This window comes from Halichoerus grypus, chromosome 7, assembly GCF_964656455.1.
Source record: "Halichoerus grypus chromosome 7, mHalGry1.hap1.1, whole genome shotgun sequence".
In the NCBI taxonomy this organism is placed as follows: Eukaryota; Metazoa; Chordata; class Mammalia; order Carnivora; family Phocidae; genus Halichoerus; species Halichoerus grypus.
Window position 1 is genome coordinate 135,760,002 of NC_135718.1, and position 21,078 is coordinate 135,781,079.

Consider the following 21,078-nt stretch of genomic DNA (forward strand, 5'->3'; position numbering starts at 1 on the left):
TAAAACAGAGGTAAGCCCAAAGGCAAACAGAGTATAATATGTGGAGCTATAAAGCTTTGAGTTTTCTGGAATTTTTCTGTACAAAGTAATAAAAAATAAATACTACAATTACTTGAGATAGCAGATACGATGTTCTGTTTGTCTCCATTTTTTATTTTTATTATGATTATTTCAAGTCAACTGACCTATTTCTTTTAAAAAATAGGAAATACTATTTTGAAGAAAGAGGAGGAATTGGATTTTTTTTCTGATAAGCTCTGTGGGAAATAAAATCCAGATGTGGAGAATTCAAGGTCCATGCTTGCTGTTGTCAATGGAGTAGCGATCTAGCAGGATTACAAGGTATATGATTGCAAGAAGATTAGTATTAATAGGGGAGCCTGGGTAGCTCAGTCAGTTAAGCACCTGACTCTTGATTTTGGCTCAGGTCATGATCTCAGGGTCGTGGGATTGAGCCCCATGGTGGGCTCTGTGCCCTGGCATGGAGCCTGCTTAAGATTTTCTCTCCCTCTCCTCCTGCCCCTCCCCACCCCGCTCTCTCTCTCTCAAAAAAAAAAAAAAAAAAAGATTAGTATTAATATAAGAGGAGCTATAAAGTAATTCATTATGATGAAGCACTGAGTGGATTTTAGAAAGCTATAGGTATTTTGAATATATATATATGTATATGTATATATCTGAAGGCTGGAGAAGTATAGAAAATTTTTGTGGTGATGATATTTGAACAATGAACAAATAAAAACCTTGGGTAGTTGGAAAAGAATAGAGAAAGCTTTCCATAAAGGAAGACTGTTAGCAGAGGCCAGGAGAAAATAACCCCTGGGTGGTTTAGGAGATGAGTAATAGCAGAGCTTGACTGTAGGGCACAAAAGTACAATGGGAGAAACTGATATCAATTGTTGATGCACTGAAAAGGACACAAGTGAATCTGTATAGCACTCGTGTTCAGAATATTTAAACTGAATCTAATCATTTGAAAAATCCAAATTGTAGAACATTCTGGAAAACAACTTGTTTGGCTCTTAAAAAAATGTCAACGTCATGAACAACAAAAGTGGCTTGGGGAACTATCTCAGATTAAAGAGACATGACAACTTCAACGTGAGATCCTTGGTTGTAACCTAGAGAGGAAAAATAAATAACAAATGAGCAGCAAAGGACATTATTGATAATTGGGAAAATTTGGAACTAGACTGTATATTAGATAATGGCATTATTTTGGTGTTAGAGTTCCTGAGTGAAGTAATTGTACTGTTATATAGCAGAAGGTCGTTGTTCTTAGCAGATATTCACTAAAGGGTTTAGGGATGAAATGTTATGATATCTGCAAGTAATTCTCAAATGGTTCAGCACCCCCCCAATATTACAAGAGAAACAAATATAGCAAAAAGTTAACATTGAGGAATCCAGACAAAGGGCATATGAGTGTTTCTTTTACTGTTTTTACTTTTCTGTTGATTCAAAAATTTTCAAAATAAAAACAAGGAAAGTAAAATTTGTTAACATTTGGATGTTCACAATTTTTTGTTTTACAACTTCTTTTATTTACTTGATACACATTGAATGACTGTTGTAAATGCCTCATGATTTTATCATTTTGAGTTTGCAGTGATCATTTTTGTGGAAGTATTTGCTTTATAATTATTATCAAGAAATTTATTAATGTAGTGTGATCTCATTATAGAAAATAACTGCTATGGATAACTATGTGCTAATATTTTTTAAAGATTTATTTATTTATTTTTGAGAGAGAGAGAGAGAGTAGGGGCAGAGGGAAAGGGATAGCGAGAAGGAGAGAATCTAACAGACTCCCCGCTGAGTGCAGAGCCCAACACAGGGCTTGATCTCAAGACCCTGAGATCATAAGCCAAACTCAAGAGTTGGATGCTCAACTGACTGAGCCACCCAGGTGGCCCAATATTTTTTTTCCTTGAGTGATAGTCTCACGTAGCACAAGTGGTCTTTTAAAATGGTTCTAACCTTTACCACCATTATAAAATATTTTCTTGTGAATATTTCACTTTTGTTTTTTAAGCGTTCATGAAATAGTGTAGATTAATTTGTTATGAAATACATAATTTAATACCAATTTATTATATAGATTTTCTTTGATTTACCATGAGGTTACATCTCAATAAACCCACTGTAAGTTGAAAATGCATTTAATATACCTAACCTACCAAATATCATAGCTTAGCTTAACCTACCTTAAACATGCTCAGACACTTCCATTTTTCTATAGTTGGGCAAAGCCAACTAACACAAAAACTATTTTATAATAAAGTGTTGAATATCTCATGAAATTGATTGGATCCTGTACTGAAAGTGAAAAACAAATGGTTTTAAGTGTATTGGTTGTTGACCCTTGTAATTGTGTAGCTGACTGGGGGGTGGGGCTTGCTGCTTACACAATTACTATAGCTGACTGGGGGGTAGCTGACTGACGTGTAGCCCCCCCATTGTGAGAGAGTATCTACTGCAAATCATGAGCCTAGAAAAAGCTCAAGATTCTAAATATGAAGTATGATTTCTACTGAATTCATATCACCTTTGTACCATTGTAAAGTCAAAAACCATGATAAGTCAGGGAGAGTCTGTGTATGTGTTATATGCCTATAACTTGGCCAGGTGCAGTTCTGGCCCTCAAGGAATATATGATGACTGGTTTAACCCAGAAAATGTTGGGCAGCCATGGGATGATGATTTTCATCTGCCTTAGGAATGATGAGAAAAGTGTTGTGATTTTTTTGACAACAGTTAAGAGAAAGATACTTGGATGAATTTCATTGAAGCCAAAGATTTGGGTTGTTCCAGAAACTGCCAGCTATGGATAATTCTCCTTATTTAGAGTTGTACTAAGTGCTTTCCCCTTTAATCATTCTGTCAAAAGTTTTGGCCATTGCAGGTCTTTAGTAACCTGCTCTCTGCTGGCATCTGAAAGGAGTCGCTTTTTATACTACTAAGATGATTAATACCAGCTCAAAATGCTAGTAGTTGTTTTTCTTAAAGGAGTTTGTGGGCGTGCGCTGACTCATTCACTGTGTCACATCCTGTCTGCTCCGTGATCTTGAGCATGCGTTTTCAACAGGACTGGCCAGGTCAGTGCCAGGCTGTAACCATGAAACCAAGTTAAATGTTTCATAAGCTAAAAAGTTGGCCGTGGAAGTGCCGCACTCCAAATAATATATCCACCATTTTGTATGAGAGTTACCAGTTTACTTCATCTGGTTTTACCTTCCACGGTGGGGAAGTTAGCATTAATAGAAAATTCATCTCACGATTCAGCAATCCGAATAATGCAGCCACAGAATTAAGGCAAAATTGGCCTTATTGTAAATTGAAATCATGGTTCACATTATAGTATAAACCTGATAACCAAATAGGAATTGATTGGAATTAATTTCTTTAAAACATTCAGAATCCTGATCTTCCCTAGAGTATGACACATAGAAATACAAAACAAACCCCTAAAACAAAAACCACAATTGTGAGGAAAGGTTTCATACACAGGATGGGATTTCTGAAGCTAGCAGAGGATCAAGTGTTCTGTTTACTGTGGAGCAGCGAGTGGCTCCAGACATGGCCATTCCACGGAGTATTCCAAAGCAAGAATTGTAGCAAGTGTATCAGTGTGTTTTGAGATGGAATATCATACACTAAAGAAGAGAATAGACATGGAGGATTAGGAAAGGCAAGATCTATGGACTCAGAAAAATGACTTTAATCTACACAATATTATAAAAAACTACTAAAGAATTTAATTTCAGAAAGAAGATGCTGGGGAGATCAGTTTGAATAATTAAAATTGGTTATTTCCAACTCACTTTCCATACTTACTGGAAATTTATATTGAAAGTCCTATATGGGGGTGCCTAGCTGGCTCAGTTGGTGGAGCATGTGACTCTTGATCTTGGGGTTATGAGTTGGAGCCCCACTTTGGGTGTAGAGATTACTTAAAAATAAAATATTAAAATTTTTTTTAAAAAAGGAAAGTCCTGTATACATGTATTTAAAAAGTCTAAACATCAATGATGCCTTCATTTCAATGTTAGAATTAGAAAAAAATCCAGCAAATTAAATCCAAAGAAGATCAAAGGAATAAAATGATAGAATAGCAGAGAACAATTAATTGAATAGAGGAAACACACAAGGGATTAATAAAGTCTAAGTTACTATATTAAAAAGGTTAATAAGATTGTTAAACCTTTAGCAAATGTTATATGTAATGGTGAAAGATTAAAAACTTCTCCATTCACATCAGGAACGAGGCTTAGCATGTCACTGTCACGGTTTTATAGTATACTGGAGGCCCCCAGCAATGCAGGAAGAAAAAGAAAAAAAATTAATGCTAGCAAAATAAGAAATGAAATTGACATCATTTGCAGAAGATATAATCATATGTACAGAAAATTCAAGAGATTTTACACATAATTAGTATCAACTAAGAAAAGAGTTTAGCGAGTTTGCTGACTACAATCAGGGTACAGAAATTATCATATGAATATATACCAGTCACCATTAGAAATTTAAATTTAAGAATAAGATACTACTTAAAGGAGTATAAAAAATCCAAATACCTAACTCTAAATATGTGCAAGAACTCTATATAGAAAATTGTAAAATATCTTTTAGGAATTAAATGAAACCTAAACAATATTGAATTCATGGATTGTAAGATTCAGTTTTGTAAAGATGGCAATTTATTTAAGAAAATTTAAGAAAATTTATTAACGGTATTCAGTCTAAATCCCAGCAGATTTTTGTTGTTTCGTGTTTGGTTTGTTAACTTGTGTGCATGTGTGTATGTATAAATTAAAAAGCAATTTGTAGGGCGCCTGGGTGGCTCAGTTGGTTAAGCGACTGCCTTCGGCTCAGGTCATGATCCTGGAGTCCCGGGATCGAGTCCCGCATCGGGCTCCCTGCTCGGCAGGGAGTCTGCTTCTCCCTCTCCCACTCCCCCCTCTTGTGCTCTCTCTCTCTCTCACTCTCTCTCTCAAATAAATAAAAAATAAAATAAAATAAAATAAAAAAATAAAAAAATAAAAAGCAATTTGTATTTCAAGGTTGGGAGTCGATTTTTTTTTACAAGTCTCACATATTTTTCCCAGTATTTTGGCAAATTCATAAACACCAAGCACTGCCTACAGCACCTAATGGGTAAAATGGCCCCTTTTATGTATCCCCAGGCTCATGGCATTCTCACTAGGATACCACTGTGTGCTTCTGCCTCTGTTCTAATGACTCATGGACTGTTCACTTCTCTTCTAAATTAAAAAAAAAAATTATGCATGTGTTGTTGTTTTGCTTTAAAATGTATATAGGTACCTGGTGGGATACTGTGCTTATTAATTCTATGAAACCATGAAGTTAAAATAAACACATGATATTTTAACTGACATTTGTGTCTTTAGATATTAAACATATATATTCTACCCTCTTCATTGGTTGCAGCAACAGGAGAAACATGTTTGAAAAATATGGCTTCTACCCACTTTCAAAAAGCAAACCAAGAATGTTACTGCTTTTCTGATACTGATTTTCCACTGTACTTGTCTACCCTCTAGTGGTTGCATAGCAAAGTCCAAAAAAAAAAAAAAAAAAAAGATCCAATAGGCAAGAATCAGATGATTCAATTTTGAGACATGGTTATTATTATTTTTAAATTTAGCCTGGTTCTCTGTGTAACATATCACCAGATTTAGAAATCTACTTCATGTCAGTAGCATAGACTTCAGCATACACCTGTTCAGTGCTGTTCGAGATAGTGTTGTAAAGTGTGTAAGATTTTTAGCTAAATCCTAAGCTAAAAGACTAATATCAAAATGATTTGTACATTGATAAAAATAACAATGGCAATAAATAAAAATAATAACTACAGATGAAATTTATTGAGCACTTTCTCACTGTGCTAAGCAGTTTTCACACATCATCTTTTATCTACACAGCAGTTCCAGAAGCGGGTCACCATTTTACAGGTAAGGAAACTCAGGCTTAGTGTGTTTAAGCAACACGATTAAGGTCAAATATAAATACAATAGCTAATATTTTAAAAGCAATTTTTAAGTGCCAGAAGCTCTGGAAAGGACTTTGTATGTCTGTGTTAGGGTTTACAGTAGGAAATAGAAACCATTCTGAGACTTAAAGATGAAGTAGGTTAGGCTGGTAGTGAGGTCCCTACAATCAGAGAAAGGACTGGAGGAGTAGGTTTTTGGGTGGGCCTTCTGGGATGATTGTCAAAACAATACAGAACCGATTCACTGGGAAGTTCCACTCGTCTGTTCCAGCACTGCTGTAATGCCTCAAGTCTCACAACACCGAAAAATCTGGAAAATGGACTCATTTTCTGCAGCAGGAAAAGCTCCTATTCATAATGTCTTGCTGCCAGCAGAGATAGCTAGACGCTGAAAGAACACGCCTCTTGCTCACATCCAGCTTCTGGCTCTGGTTGGCAGAACACAATTCACATCCAGAGACCTTGTTGCCAAGAAGTCAGAGAAATGTAGTATTTATCTTCCCAGATGCAGTGGACCAGGAAGGAGCATAGAAAAGGGTGGGGATAGACGCTAGGGACAATTGACCACATCAGGCATAACATGTTATCTTACTTAGTCCCCATAGAGATATGTACTTTTGTTTCTCCATTTTGTGGACGAGGATGTAGGGACACTAGCAGGTGAACTTATATGCTGGAAACTCAGAATAGGAAGTTATGCCACTTTTATTCCAAAGCACAGCACATCCCACTATCTTGATATGATTGCATGATGTGATCATTAATTCTGTGTTAGAATAACGTGGAACTTACACACACACACACACACACACACACACACACACACATTTTTCCTCACACTTTTGTCAGGATGAGACCCAGATTCAAAGAGAAATGAATTGAAGATGATGCTCTTCATTGTTTCCTGAGTTGAGTGGGCTTCCTGGGCTTGGGCTAAAAAGATGCAAAATCAAAATACAGTTCTCCTGCTCATGTTCTTGCAGGAAAAGCAACTATGTTCACTAATACTTGTAAGTTTGCTGACAAAGGGAGCTAATGGCATTGTTGGTACTGGAATGTGAATGCAGTTGGCATATTTACCTGCTCAAAGCATAGGAATGTTGTGTGGTGGAGAGAGAAGACGGCAAAGTAATAGATGCTGTTCTTGTCTGCTCAGCTGGACTCACCAAGCCACCTCTCCACTCCACGTGTTCACCGGACATGGTCTCCAGCTTCAGAGGTGGCTGTGGAAACCAGGAAACCAGGCTATGGAAATCAGGCCAGTCTGATTTCTCATGTTAGGAAAGAGAACCTTGACAAAGGACATATAGGGACAGAAGATAATTATAACTAAAGAATTTTGGTGGCAACCTTTGAGTCAGTCTTTTGATGACTATGCTTCAAAGAAATGCCTATGTTCCCTATGGGGATTCCTAGGGATATCCAGATTTTTATCTCTTCCGAGGCACAGTTTTTCAGATATATATATATATATTTGCAAGGCAGGTTGAGAATATTGGGCTTTGTTTTCATCCAAGAGAGTATTGGAAGCACTCAGAGAGCTTTTTAAAAACTCATAACCTAATGCTACATCCCTGGCAGTTGCGATGTAATGCATCTGAATGGATAGAGTGGGGCTCAGAAATGCATATTTTGAAAATTTTCTGGCATGATTCTAATGTTCGCCCTAGTTGTGAATTAGCCTAAAATGGATAGTGCTGTGATCTCTTAATGAGAAAGCTGACAGAAGAAAGTTGTAATGGCAAGTCGAGTAAGATGATGTCATGAGTTAGTAATGTCAATTTCCTAGACTATAAATAGCTCATTTGAATTTTAGGAGTTGGAGAGTTAAAAATGTCAGAATTAAGAATGTAATATTTTTAGGGTAATTAATTCTTGCCTTTTTGAAAGGCACCTGGCATTTGTAGGAAGGGAGTACCTATAAAAGAGCTAAAGTGCCTCCAAGTGGCCAAAGTCTAAATTACATTTTAGTGAAAATAAGATCCACATTAAAAAAATGAGCAGAGAGGAAAGAATTTTTGGAGTCTAGGATTTTTTTTTTAATTGAAGATATTGGGAGCTGCGATTTGAAAAAGAGATATGGATGCAATGAGATGTTTCTTTTTATCTGAAATTGCTTGCAAAAATTTGTGGTGAATTATTTTTATACTTAAACCTCAGGTGTGCTAGGGATATATATCACCTTAAAAGTTCCCCATTCCACTTTTAATTAGATTTTCTTGTTGGAAACTGGACTGACCTCCTTAGACCCACTTTCCACTGAAATTCACAAGGATTATACCTTTTGGGGACGCTGAAAAATAATTACACATTTTATGAGTCTTTGTTTATAATGAAGATCATTTGTTACTTTATCCAATAAATATTAATTCAGCAGCTATTTTGTGCCATAATTGCTTTGGGCATTGGGATCACAGTGGTCAACCAGATAAAAAAGATCTCTGCCCTCAGGGCTGTATGTGGGATGTGTGTGGAGAGAAGACAAATGATACCCAAGTCATACCCAGTTTAACTCACCATCACCCCTTAGTAATAAACACAATCAATACAGATCATTTCAAGTGCTGAGAAAGACACTTGGGAGTGTAATAGAATCGGGAAAGGGCAATCCAGTTAGAGGAAAGAGCAGGAGGGGAAGAACTGGACATGTGTGCAGGAAGAGGACAGAAACCAGAAAAGCCAACACAGGTGAGAAATGTGGCCAATGGATCGAGACAAGACAGACATGAACCAGATCTTGTCCACTGTAGTTTATTCTAAGTTCATTGGGAAGCCATTGAAGGATTTTGAGCAATGGGGTATGGACGGAGTCAACCGGATTTACATTTTTAAAAAGTCACTGCTGTAGGGGGTATTGATTGGAAAGGAGCAGGATGCTAAACAAAGAGATCAGCTAGGAAGCTATGGCAATAGGCCAGGCAGGAGAAGATGCTGGCTTACACTCAGACGGTAGAAATGCAGATGGAGTGAAGTGGACAGATTCAACCTAAATATTTGAGGGAAAAATTGATGGGTCTTGTTAATGACTTAGATGTGAGGGATAAAGGAAGGACAGAATGAAGATGGCTCTCGAGTAACTAGGTGGAGGGAGGTGCCCTTTACTGCGATAGGAAATACAGAAGCAGAAGATGTGATGGGGTAGGAATGTGAGTTTTCTATATACCACACCATTTGAGATGTGGGTGGTATACATGCTGAAGTGTCAACAGGCAGCTAGCTATAAAAATTAACACTCAGAACAGAATTAACAACTGGGGCTATACATTTGGCAATCGTAACCTAAGCCTATGTGTTATTTAAAGCTGTGGAAATGAATGAAATGTTCTAGGAAGAGGTTAGAGAAACAAAAGTAACTTGAACTGAACCTGGAAATTATAACTTTTTATGTCAAGTGGATGCAGGAAAGTCATCAAAGCTGTCAGAGATGAGATATGGTGAAAAACATGAGTATGATGTTGCAGAAATAAAGGATAGTGTTTCAAGGAATGAGTGGCCAGTTATATAGAATGCTCTGTGTAAACTAAGACAAGAATGGAAAAATGTCTGCAGAGTTTGGCAACATGGAATTGTGAGACCTTGACAAGAATGAGGTCAATAGTGTGATGTGGAGGAAAGCCAGATTAGAAGAGGTTGAAGAGAGAAGATGTAATATTGAAAGTAAAAACTTTCAAGAATTTTGCTGTAATAGGGAGCAAAGAAGTAGGTGGCAACTTGACATTTTTCAAGTGATTTTTTTTTCCCAAATGGGAGTTACAAAAGAACATTTTTGTAACTAATGGATCAGCATCTTAACAGAGAAAAACATCTCCAGAAAATAGATGATGTAGGAATAAAGTCCTGGAGAAAGTAAAAGGGGGATGGCAACTGAAGTGTACATGGAGGGAGGGGTCAGTCCTTTTGTGTAAAAGAGGCAGGAAAGACAGAGACTGTGGGTATAGACATGAATCATATTCATCTTAAGCTAATTCTGCTCAACCACCTTTAAAAATCTGGTGCTTCTGAGTTATGAGATCACATTCTTTGCCAAAATTTGTTCACACTTTCCAAAACTTGGGCGACATTTGGCTAAATGAACTTTCTTTACTGTGGGACTTTTCAGACTCTTTGATCTGCTCACGTGTATTGTAAGGAATTTATAGAATGCAACAAATCCCAAACTGATTTGACCATAGAAGTCCTTTCTTGTGAACTGCCCTTTATATCTGGGAAGACGTTTTCAAAGGAACATATTTTAGGAGATTCTGATTAATCAAAAGGACTAGAGTTCCTTTTATTAAAATTGATTTTTAAAAGGGCCTTCTTCTTTATATTCTTTCTCATAAATCCTATTTTTATAGCACTCAAATAAAATGAAGAGAAGGGAGTTTATATGGTAAATATGTGGGCACATGTATTTTTAACCTTGCTATTTTGACCTTTTTCTTAATAAACTAAACACTAGCAATGTAAGCACTACTTTTTACCTGATATAGTTCGACTAATATCTACCATTTTTTGGTTACTGTTTTCTATTTGTTTGCTATTTGTTGCCCTTGTTATTTGTTCCTATTTTTATCTTCCACTCTTTTTCTGCCTTTTGTGGTTTTCACTGAGCATTCTATGAAAGTCTATTTTCTCTCCTTTCTTAGTGTATCAGTTATAGCTCTTTTAAATTTTTTTTAGTGGTTGTTCTAGGGTTCTCAATATACATTTATAATTAATCCAAGTCTACTTTTTTTCAATATTTATTTATTTAGAGTGCACCTGAATGGGGGGGAGGGGCAGAGGGAGAGAGAGAATCTCAAGCAGACTCTGTGCTGAGCACGGAGCCTACTTGGGGCTCGGGCTGGATCTCAAGACCCTGAGATGTTGACCTGAGCCAAAATCAAGAGTTGGACACCTAACTGGCTGAGCCACCCAGGCACCCAATCCAAGTCTACTTCTAAGTAACGCTATACCACTTCATAGATAGTGTGAATATCTTACAATAACAAGACAATCCTAATTTTTCCCCTGTCCCCTGCATTTTTGCTGTCATTCATTTCACTTATACATGAACATCCAGAAACATGTATGTACATAAGACATAAGTAAGCGTATGTAATTGATACATTGTTGCTATCATTATTTTGAACAAACTGTTATCTGTTAGATCAATTAAGAATAAGAGAAAAATTTTTTTATTTTATCTTCACTTATTCCTTCTTCAATGCTCTTCCTTTCTTTATGTAGATATGAATTTCTAATCTATATTATTTTCCTTCCTTCCAAAGAATTTCTTCGACATTTCTTGCAAGGCACATCTACTGGCAAAAAATTCCATCAATTTTTGTTTATTTGAGAAAGTCTTTATATCTCCTCACCTTTGAAGGATAATGTTGCAGTGTACAGAATCCTAGGTTGGTGGCTTTTTTCTCTCAACACTTTATTTCACTCCACTTTCTTCATGCTTGCATGGTTTAGGAGGAGATGTTGGATGTAATTCTTCTATAAGTAAGATCTCATTGTTCTCTGCTTTCTTTCAAGACTTTTTGTTTATCTTTGATTTTTTGTAGTTTAACAATGATATGCGTAGGTATAGATTTTTATCCTGCATGGTGTTCTCTAAGGTTATTTGGTTTGTGGGTAGGTGTCTGACTTTAATTTGGGGAAATTGTCAGTCATTACTGCTTCAAATTTTTTTTTCTGTTTCTTTCTCTCTTTCTTCTCCTTCTGGTGTTCCAATTATGCATATGTTAAACCTTTTGTAGTTGTCCCACAGTCCTTGGATATTCTGTTCTGTTTTCTTCAGAAAGTCTTCTCTTTGCTTTTCAATTTTGAAGGTTTCTACTGAGATAACTGCAAGCTCAGAGATTTTGTCCTTATCTATGTCTAGTCTACTTATGAGATCATTGAAGGCATTCTTCATTTCTATTTGTGTTTTTAATCTTTAGCACTTCTTTTTTGGTTCTTTTATAGGAATTCTATCTCTTTGCTTACATTGTTCGTCTATTCTTGCATGATGTCTATTTTATTCACTAGGGCTCTTTGCATATTAATCTTAGTTGTTTTAAATCCCCAGTCTGATAATTTCAACGTCCCTGCCATGTCTGGCTCTGATGCTTGCTCTGACTCTTCAAATTGTGCTTTTTTGCCTTTTGTTATGCTTTGTAATTTTTCGCTGATAACTGCTCATGGTGTACTGGGTACAAGGACCTATTGTAAATAGGCCTTTAACAATGTGGTGGTGAGGTATGTGGGGAGAAGAATCATTCTATAGTCCTATGATTAGATCTCAGTTTTTTTTTTTAAAGATTTTATTTATTTGACAGTGAGAGACACAGCGAGAGAGGGAACACAAGCAGGGGAAGTGGGAGAGGGAGAAGCAGGCTTCCTGAGGAGCAGGGAGCCCGATGTGGGGCTCGATCCCAGAACCCTAGGATCAGGACCTAAGCCGAAGCAGACGCTTAACGACTGAGCCACCCAGGCGCCCTAGATCTCAGTTTTTAAGTGAGTCTATGCTTTTAGACTTTGAACCTCACGAGAATTTCTCAGTTTTTTTCCTCCTCTCTTAGGTGGGGCAGGATGGCTGGAGTGGGCTGGAGTTGGGTATTCCCCTCTCTTAGGTCAGTTAGGCTCTGAAAATACCCCATCAGGTTGGGCACTGATTAACTAGCTTCCCCTGAAGGCGGGCCTTGTTAAGAGCGCAGTACTCTGGTATATTTCAAGATGGCTCCCTTTCCCTTCCCCCACCTGGAAGCCCAAAGGGAGTTTTCTCTGATATTTACTATGGGAAACTGGTTGAGCTCCTGGAGGTAAATGTCACAAAATGGTGGGGGTCCCCCATGACTGTGTCTACTTGGAGTTTTTAACTCTCAGAATTGTCCCCATTGAGTCTCCAGCAATTTGTTAATGAACATGCAGGGTCTCCTACCCCGACACCAGTTACCATAGGTGTTTCAGCTCTTTTGCTTCTGCCTTGCCTTCCTATCTGACTTCTGTCTCTTCAGTCTTGGGTGCAGTGATTTGCCCTGTGTCCTCATCTCTCTCATGGACCCAAGAAGAGTAGTTGATTTTTCAGTCTGTTCATATTTTCACATGTTGTTAGGATGGCATGTAAACTTCCGAGTTCCTTACATGTGGAACCAAAACCCAGTCTCCAACCCTCCGCCCTTTTTTTATCTGATATGAAACGGCGAATGAAAATCCCTTTATTTACAAACAGAAATAAAAATGCATTATAATCAAATGTTGCTTATGCTTTGAATGTGGTCAGTTGTTTTTTTTTTTAAAGATTTTATTTATTTATTTGACAGAGAGAGACACAGCGAGAGAGGGAACACAAGTAGGGGGAGTGGGAGAGGGAGAAGCAGGCCTCCTGCGGAGCAGGGAGCCCGATGCGGGGCTCGATCCCAGGACCCTGGGATCACGACCTGAGCCGAAGGCAGACACTTAACCGACTGAGCCACCCAGGCGCCCCTGAATGTAGTCAGTTTTAAGAACTCTCAAACTGCCTAATATGCTATAGCATCTTCCTAATAGAAGGTATTTTATAAATACTTGCTGAATGAGTAAGTAAATGTATGAAGTCCCAGTAACTATGACTGTATATTATCAGATATAAAGAAATCCAGTTCACTTGCACTATTTAGAATAGTTTGTATTATCTTCCTGTTCAGTCTATTACTATATTGGAACAGTAGAAATGGTTTTACTGTTAGAATAGATTCTGGAATGGGGTGGTGGGGATGAAATAGCATTTTTACTTCCCTAGACCAATTAAAAAATCTCACTTTTTAAATTAAAATTTTAATTAGTTAAATAGTAGGTATTCAGCTACTCAAGGTCTCATTTTTAAATCCATGTTGGAAACTAGCAGAACAATCTATGCATAGTGAGGACTCAGCAAATATTTGTTTAATTTAATTAGATTGTCAAAAGGACCTGCCTTGATTAAACTTAGTACAAAAACTACACATATTTGTTTCATTTTAGGAAATCTAGGAAGGCCCAATTACCACAAATCATTTTCAAATGGACACCAATAATATCTGAAACGCTGCTTCAGAACATCTCTTATTTACTCATCAAATCTGGATGAAATATTTATTATGTGCAAGCCACTCTGCTAGGTGCTGGGAATACAAAGAACACTATTCTAGAGGCCAGTGCAGAGAGTCAGGATTACAAATAATAGTCACCTATTTTCTTGTTTGTATTGAGTTTTCAACAAATGACTCTTATCTGTATTTTGTGAGTGTATTCCTCTCCACATCCTCCTTCTTAGTTTTTTTTTTTTTTTTTTTTTTTTGCCCTTATTATCCTTAGTATTATTTATCCTGGAAAGATGATCATTTCTGAAGATGGAGGGTGAGGCTTACAGTTTATTGAAATTCAGACAGCCTTCTCCAAATGTTTTCTCAATCTCCTGTGTTCTACAGTAGCAAGAAGGTCCTCTATGGCTCTGGAAAGTTCAATATGTTTCTGTTTTAGTATGATATGGGGTGTGTGTGTGTGTGTGTGTGTGTGCAGATGCACATTCATACATCCATGTGTTTGTCTACGTGTGCACACACAGGCGTGCTGAAATCTTTTCTTCTTTTCCAGCTAAGATCAGAAGCTTTAGGGCTGTGCATTACCCATATTTTACTCTCTATGCTGTCACTCCCTTTTCAAAGACAGCTTTTCTATATGTTTCCTCTTTCAGTTCCACCTCCCTGGCCACTCCTTTGAAACGGGAAAGCATCAGGTGGTCTCCCACGGCCCACCCCCCACCAGCATCTTGCTGTTCTAACAGGGGATACTGTTTGCCCCCGGAGGTGTGACGCAGTCTGGATGAACTCAACTCAGAGCACTCTGCCTGGATTCTACTGAGATCTCGTCCAAACTTTCAATGCTTTGGTCTAATTTTCATGCATTTGGAGCTTTTTAAATTTTATTTTCATCCAGGGTTATGGATTTTCATTAGTGTTTATTGAAGATGAAGTGGGCACTTCTGTTTTTCTCTTTGTTATTTTTGGATAGTTTCTAAGATGGAGAGAGGCAGAGAATCTTTTGCTCTGCCTCCTCTTCCTAGAATTCTCTTCAAAGGCTTAAAAGTAGTTATGATGGGACTGAGGGAGAGAAAGATGGAATGCCGAAAATTGTTGGTGATAGAAAATTAGAATTTAAGATTTAAGAAGTGAAATTTTAGTTAGTGACAAATTCAAATATGCTTATCATATCAGAGGGAGAGTGGACATGAAAAACAGTGGAGATGAAGAGGTAAGGAAATTGTCAATCTGGAGTCTTGATTTATTGGATATCATCCATGCGAAAATTGAAGAATATAGTCATTGGTGTGGAAGGGGCTGTGAGTTATATAACAAAGTTCTCAGAGAATGGCTGTTGAATGGAAGCTGTGGGATGGCAAGAAAGCAACACCCAAACATTTTATTCTGTGTTTAAGAGAGAAGCTGCATCTTATGAGGGTTTGGGAGAAAAATCATGTAACAGATGCAGTAAGCAAGCGCAGGCTTAGAGCGGCAAGGTCTACATGCCTCCGCAATAGCTGGCAGGAAGTTGGGAGGATTACAGATGGCTCCAGGGGTCTCTTTTTGGCAGGAAGTTGGGAGGATTACAGATGGCTCGAGGGGGTCCCTCTGTTAAAAGAAATGGCTTCTGATTTCACATTCGTCCCAGGAGTATCAGCAGCGTCGGGGTTCCTGCCTTTCTAGGTATTTTTTCATGATACATAGAAACTGCTAAAATATGTTGGGGGGAATTTCTGATTTCATTAAATTTTCACAGGGGTAATGTTTGCTGCTTCTTAAGTAATGATGCAATAGGAAGAAAAATATGATTAGAAACTAATTGTAGCTGCTGCTTCTTTCTGATGGGATTGCTTAAGTTATCTCTTGGGTAGAGAGGTCTTTTATTGATGAAAGGACACTGGGATTGCTTGGAAATGTGATGCTATGCATGTAGTTTGGATGGAGCGGGTGAGAGAAATACAGAAATGAACTCTTGACAATATAAACGAGGAACTTTGACTTACGGGGGGTGCACAAGAAGAGATCGTTTAAGAGGTAAGTCAAACTAGAAGGGAAGAGAGCCTCAAGAAAGTGATGGAAGGCAGGAGACTTATGGGTAGGCATGGACAATGATGAATAATTCCACAGCAGAGAAGTGATAACAAATATCTAGAAACAGTGATGTCCTCCACTGAATGTAGTATTTCATTTCCATTCCATACATCCCCATCTGTTACTGCCAGGTTTCCACAGAAAGTTTTTTGTTCAAAATAGCCCTGTGTTATTTATAATTTGAGAATTATAGGTTAGGACTCGTTTTGGTTAGAACTGTGTGAGGTTCTGTGTGGCAGAAAACTTGAAAGAAGATAGCTGAAATATGATGGAAAGTTTGTTTATTTCTCACATAAAGAATTCTAGGGGAAGGCAATCTGGGCAGGTATGCCAACCCCATGGTCATCAGGGACCTGTGCTCCTACGTGTCCATCCTGGCACCGTGAGGGTATGGCTTTTATCCTTAAGTTCCATGCAATTGCTACAGCAGCATGGAGAAAGGGAGGAAGAAGAACATATTTCCCTTTTCCTTGAGGCTTCCTGGAAGTTCCACATAACACCTTTATTTACATAGAACTTTCTACAGATCTTACTTACTAGTACTTAGAGACAAGGAAGACTTGGAAACTAAAACTTTTAACTGACTGCAGTTTTTCTAGGTAAAAATTAATATTCTTTTATTTTGAGGGACAAGACGGTAATGTGTAATTGGAAGGCAATAAGGTGTTTCTGCCACAGAAAGATGAAATTCAGTTGGGGGGGGAACAAGTGCGTCAGCTGGGAACCATAGCTGGTCTACAGAGGAGAACCAAGCCATAAAGTGGACTGACTCAGAAAACAAACAAAAAGAATAAAACATGTTTATTGCAGCATTATTTATAATAACCAATATATGGAAGCAACCCAAGTCCATTGATAGGTGAATGGATAAAGAAGATGTCATCCACACCCACTCTCACATACACGCACACACATACACACTGGAATATTACCCAGCCATTAAAAAAAAAAAAAATAAGATCTTGCCATTTGCAACAACGTAGATGAACCTAGAAGATACTATGCTAACTGAAATAAGTCAGACAGGGAAAGACAAATACCATATGATTTCACTTATATGTGAAATCTAAAAAACAAAACAAATAAACAAACAAACAAGAAGCAGAAAAAACCCCATAAGTACAGAGAACAAATTGATGGTTGCCAGAAGGGAGGGGAGTGGGGGGATGGGTAAAATGGGTGAAAAGGAGTAGGAGATACAGGTTTCTAGTTATGGAATGAATAAATCACAGGTATAGGTAAAGGTATAGGTATCATGGATTTTTTTATGTTCTTCCCCCAAAATCAATGTGTTCTCTTATTTCTTATTCTATAAAGCCTGTTTAAGTATTTTGCTCAGTGTGATAACAGTTGATCAAATTTTCATTGAAAAAGTTTACGCTAAAATAAGAAGTGTTGCCAAATCTCACATTTTCAGTATTGATGTAAGCTATTTCCTGGTATGAGTCAAGGTTCAATCAGAAAAATAAACAACTATGGCATTTCAAGCAGGAAGAAATTTAATACAGCGAACTAGTGACTTAAAAATACATGGGAAGGTCTGGAGGAGTGGTGATTGTGGAAAACACTCACTATTATTCAGTTCTATTACAAGCAATGCAAGCATTAGGAAGTTCCAGGAATCACTGGGAACTCCCACTAATGATCTCAGCTCACCACTGCACCAGATGAACGATTACCAGGGGATTTGAAGAAGCTGCAAAGAATTACTTCTGTTGAAGCCCATGGAGTCTCCTTACTGGAAAAAAAATAATGGTTTCTACTTCTTTCAAACTTTGTGGCCTCTGCTTAGTGGACTCTAACCTAGAAACCTAATGGCAGGGGATTCTGGGGAATGCATTTCTTAGACTTCCAGTCATTTGATATGAGGAGAGCAAGAAAAAAAAAAATAATAAAGCTGCATGCTGGTTGCTCTCAAAAAAATAATTTGCAATGCAGTCACTCTTTGGCTATTCAGCATCCATATGGACCCTACTACCTGTATTTAAATTTTAAAACAACAATATAAATAACATCCTTAAAAATATCATTACATATTAACATAAGTAACATGTTTTTAATGACTATTTTAATAAGTATATTTCCCAGACAAAACCTTAGTGAAAAGAGTGGCAGTGTTTCACATTTTGCAAATCTCTCTGATACTGGCCTAATAGAGGATGATTGGATTTTCGTATCTGCTTCTGCATTCTGTCTTTTGTGATGTGTTGCTCTGGTTGAAGTAAATGAAGAAAATCCAGGTTTGCACGCATATATGTAGTTGAAAAAGGGAGGAGACCTTGAATAGCCTTTAAAATAATTGGGAATAGTTTTCTTTGATACTATACCCAAACTCAGCAAGCAGTAATTTCTTAAAGGTTAACTGTAATGTAGAATCTGAAACTATGAAACTTTATCAATAAACTTTTCATTACATTAAAATCCATTGATCTGCCCATTGGTCTATTATGTAATGTAAATGTAGTTTTTACCCATGCATGATTTTGTAATATGATACATTGAACATTTGGAAAATATTGTCATGTTGAGTTATGCAGATCTTCCAAATGTTGCTGCATTTCATTATACAATATCATGGAATTTCACTGATACCACTACCAAATTCATCAGGAAAGTCTGTAAATATTGCAAAGCTGCCAAGCGAATTGAAGCCCACATTTGAAGCTTAAATTGTGTGATTGACATAAATACTGTCAGTTGTTTTCTTTAAGTGACAGGATCACTTTGTTCATTTTTTAAAAAGATTTTATTTATTTATTTGAGAGAGAGAGAGAGAGCATGAGCGGGGAATGGGGGTAGAGGCAGAGGGAGAGGGAGAAGTAGACTCCTGGCTGAGCAGGGAAACCCAAGCAGGGCTCGATCCCAGGGCCCAGGATCATGACCTGAGCCAAAGGTAGATGCTCAACCAACTGAGACACCCAGGTGCCCCAGTAGTTTTTGTATTCTTAATCTCAATCAAATAAATAGCTTATTGGACAAAATTACATTTTGATGATTAAAAATGTCCATTAAGTGATTGAATGACTAATATCCTTTTCCTACTAATCCATTCCCTTAGACAATACAATTTATGAAGCGGCAGACAGAAGATGACACTCTGAGTTCCATTTGATGAAAAGAAAATGGGATCAGAGAAAACAAAAGTTGCTAATTTAATATACTATTTAAAATTATATCTTAATATCTATCAAATTTTCTTCATTGATTTCTGACTTCTTATTCTTTTAAAAATGTGTTTCAGTCATTCACTGGAATTGTTAAACCTCATTACCTGGTGAGATAGATTTCTGTGCAGTGAGTATATATCTTACATATAATAGGAATTTGATTTTTTTTTCTAAATAGTCACCTCTGTTTGTCTTTTACTAGCCACAGGGCAGGATTTGCTGGGGTGCCCATGATGATCTCTTTTAGCAAATTTGTTCGTTCACCTTTTCCTCTCTCCTGGAAACTTCATTGGCCATTCATTCTTTGAAGTTGCTAGCTTCCAGCTGACCCTTTAGTCTCTCCTCAAGTGTGTTTGCAGAGTGTACTCAAATCTCTCTTCTTCTCTTCTGCTGTAGGAAATGAGTCTACAGACCTTTATTTATTTTTAGATATTAACTAAAAATCAATATGGGAGATATGAAAGATTAAAAAGTCAATTCAATCATCCCATCTTCCGTCTGTGTTATTTGAGCAGAGCTGTTTCTGTTACGTGGATTCTGTCACCTCATCAGGGCTCTCCCACTTTTTCTCCTGCAATAAACCCAGTTGGTCTTCACTTCCTTTCTCCTTCATTTTAGTTTTTTTTGGTTCAGGTCTTGAATATTTTTTTAAATCACACATTTATTATCTTCCATTTTTTTCCATCTGCTATGGACTGTATTGTGCCCCCCCTCCCCTGCCTACCTCCCTAAAATTCGTATGTTGAAGCCTTAACTCCCAGCATGATGGTAGCTGCAGATGGGGCTTTTGGGAGGTAATGAGGTTTAGATGAGGCCCTAAGGGTGGGGCCCCATGATGGGATTAGTGTCCTTATGAAAAAAGACACCAGAGAACTTTCCCTCTCAATCTCTCTCTCTCTCTCTCTCTCATCACAATGTGAAGACACAGAGAGAAAGTGGCTGGCTATCTGCAATCCAGGAAGAGAGCTCTCACCCAAATCTGCCCATGTGGGCACCCTGATCTCAGATTTCTAGCCTCCAGAACTGTAAAAAGATACATTCTGCTGGGGCAGCGAAGCTATGATATTTTGTTATGGCAGCCTGAGCTGACTAAAACACCATCTCCCTGGAAAAATTTCGATCCTAGATCAATTCAGTTGCCTATTTCTTCCATGTCTACACTTGACTGAGCTGTTGAGCAAACTGAGATTTCCAAATGACCAGTGACCCAATATATTTCTACTTATTTTAGCACTATCCAGAAGCCCTTGTAGTTAGAATAGGAGATGTTCATGGCAGTTTGATCCTTTTCTGGTTATTTCAAACTTTTGTCTCCATTTCCTCCCTTATTCACATAGCGGAGAACTGCTGCTTCCACTTTCCTGGAGAGACTGCAAAGAAACATACAGCTTAGAGATTCTGGATTCTGTGTCTTTGACTCTGACACTTGCTGATTATGAGTTGTTGAACAAACTATCTTCTCTGAGGCATTGGTTTTGCATCTGCAAATGGGGAAGATATCTGTGTCACAGGGAGTTCTCTGACTATTAGATGAATTCTAATCACCCTGATTGAGACTAAAATATAATCAATAAATATTGATTACTATATTTGTTCATTTTAAGAAATTAAAACCACTTTACTAGAACTCTCTCAGCTTCTTGCCACTGCACCTTTAAAATTGTTTATATTTTTATTTATTCTGTCCTTCCATTATAGTGTAATAATTCCTTCCACAGGCTCATTCTTCAGCTGTGCTATAGCCTTCATGAGATCCTTGTCCTATCATTTATACTCACTATCTCCTCTACTTCATATTCTTCCTCAATGCTTGGTC

At 37.5% G+C, this 21,078-nt stretch overlaps 1 long non-coding RNA gene across 2 annotated transcripts in view; it reads left to right on the forward strand.

The window, feature by feature from the left end:
• Positions 1–14,782: 14,782 nt before the first annotated feature.
• The window catches only part of LOC118544377 (uncharacterized), a 56,995-nt gene continuing 50,699 nt past the window's right edge, over positions 14,783–21,078 (forward strand). Inside the window, exon 1 of one of the 2 annotated variants that reach the window (XR_004921550.2) lies at positions 14,783–15,235. This is a non-coding gene — a long non-coding RNA (uncharacterized LOC118544377). Of the gene's footprint in view, positions 15,236–15,394; positions 15,688–21,078 lie in introns of those variants that run through there. The other variant, XR_004921549.2, reaches the window with a different exon arrangement.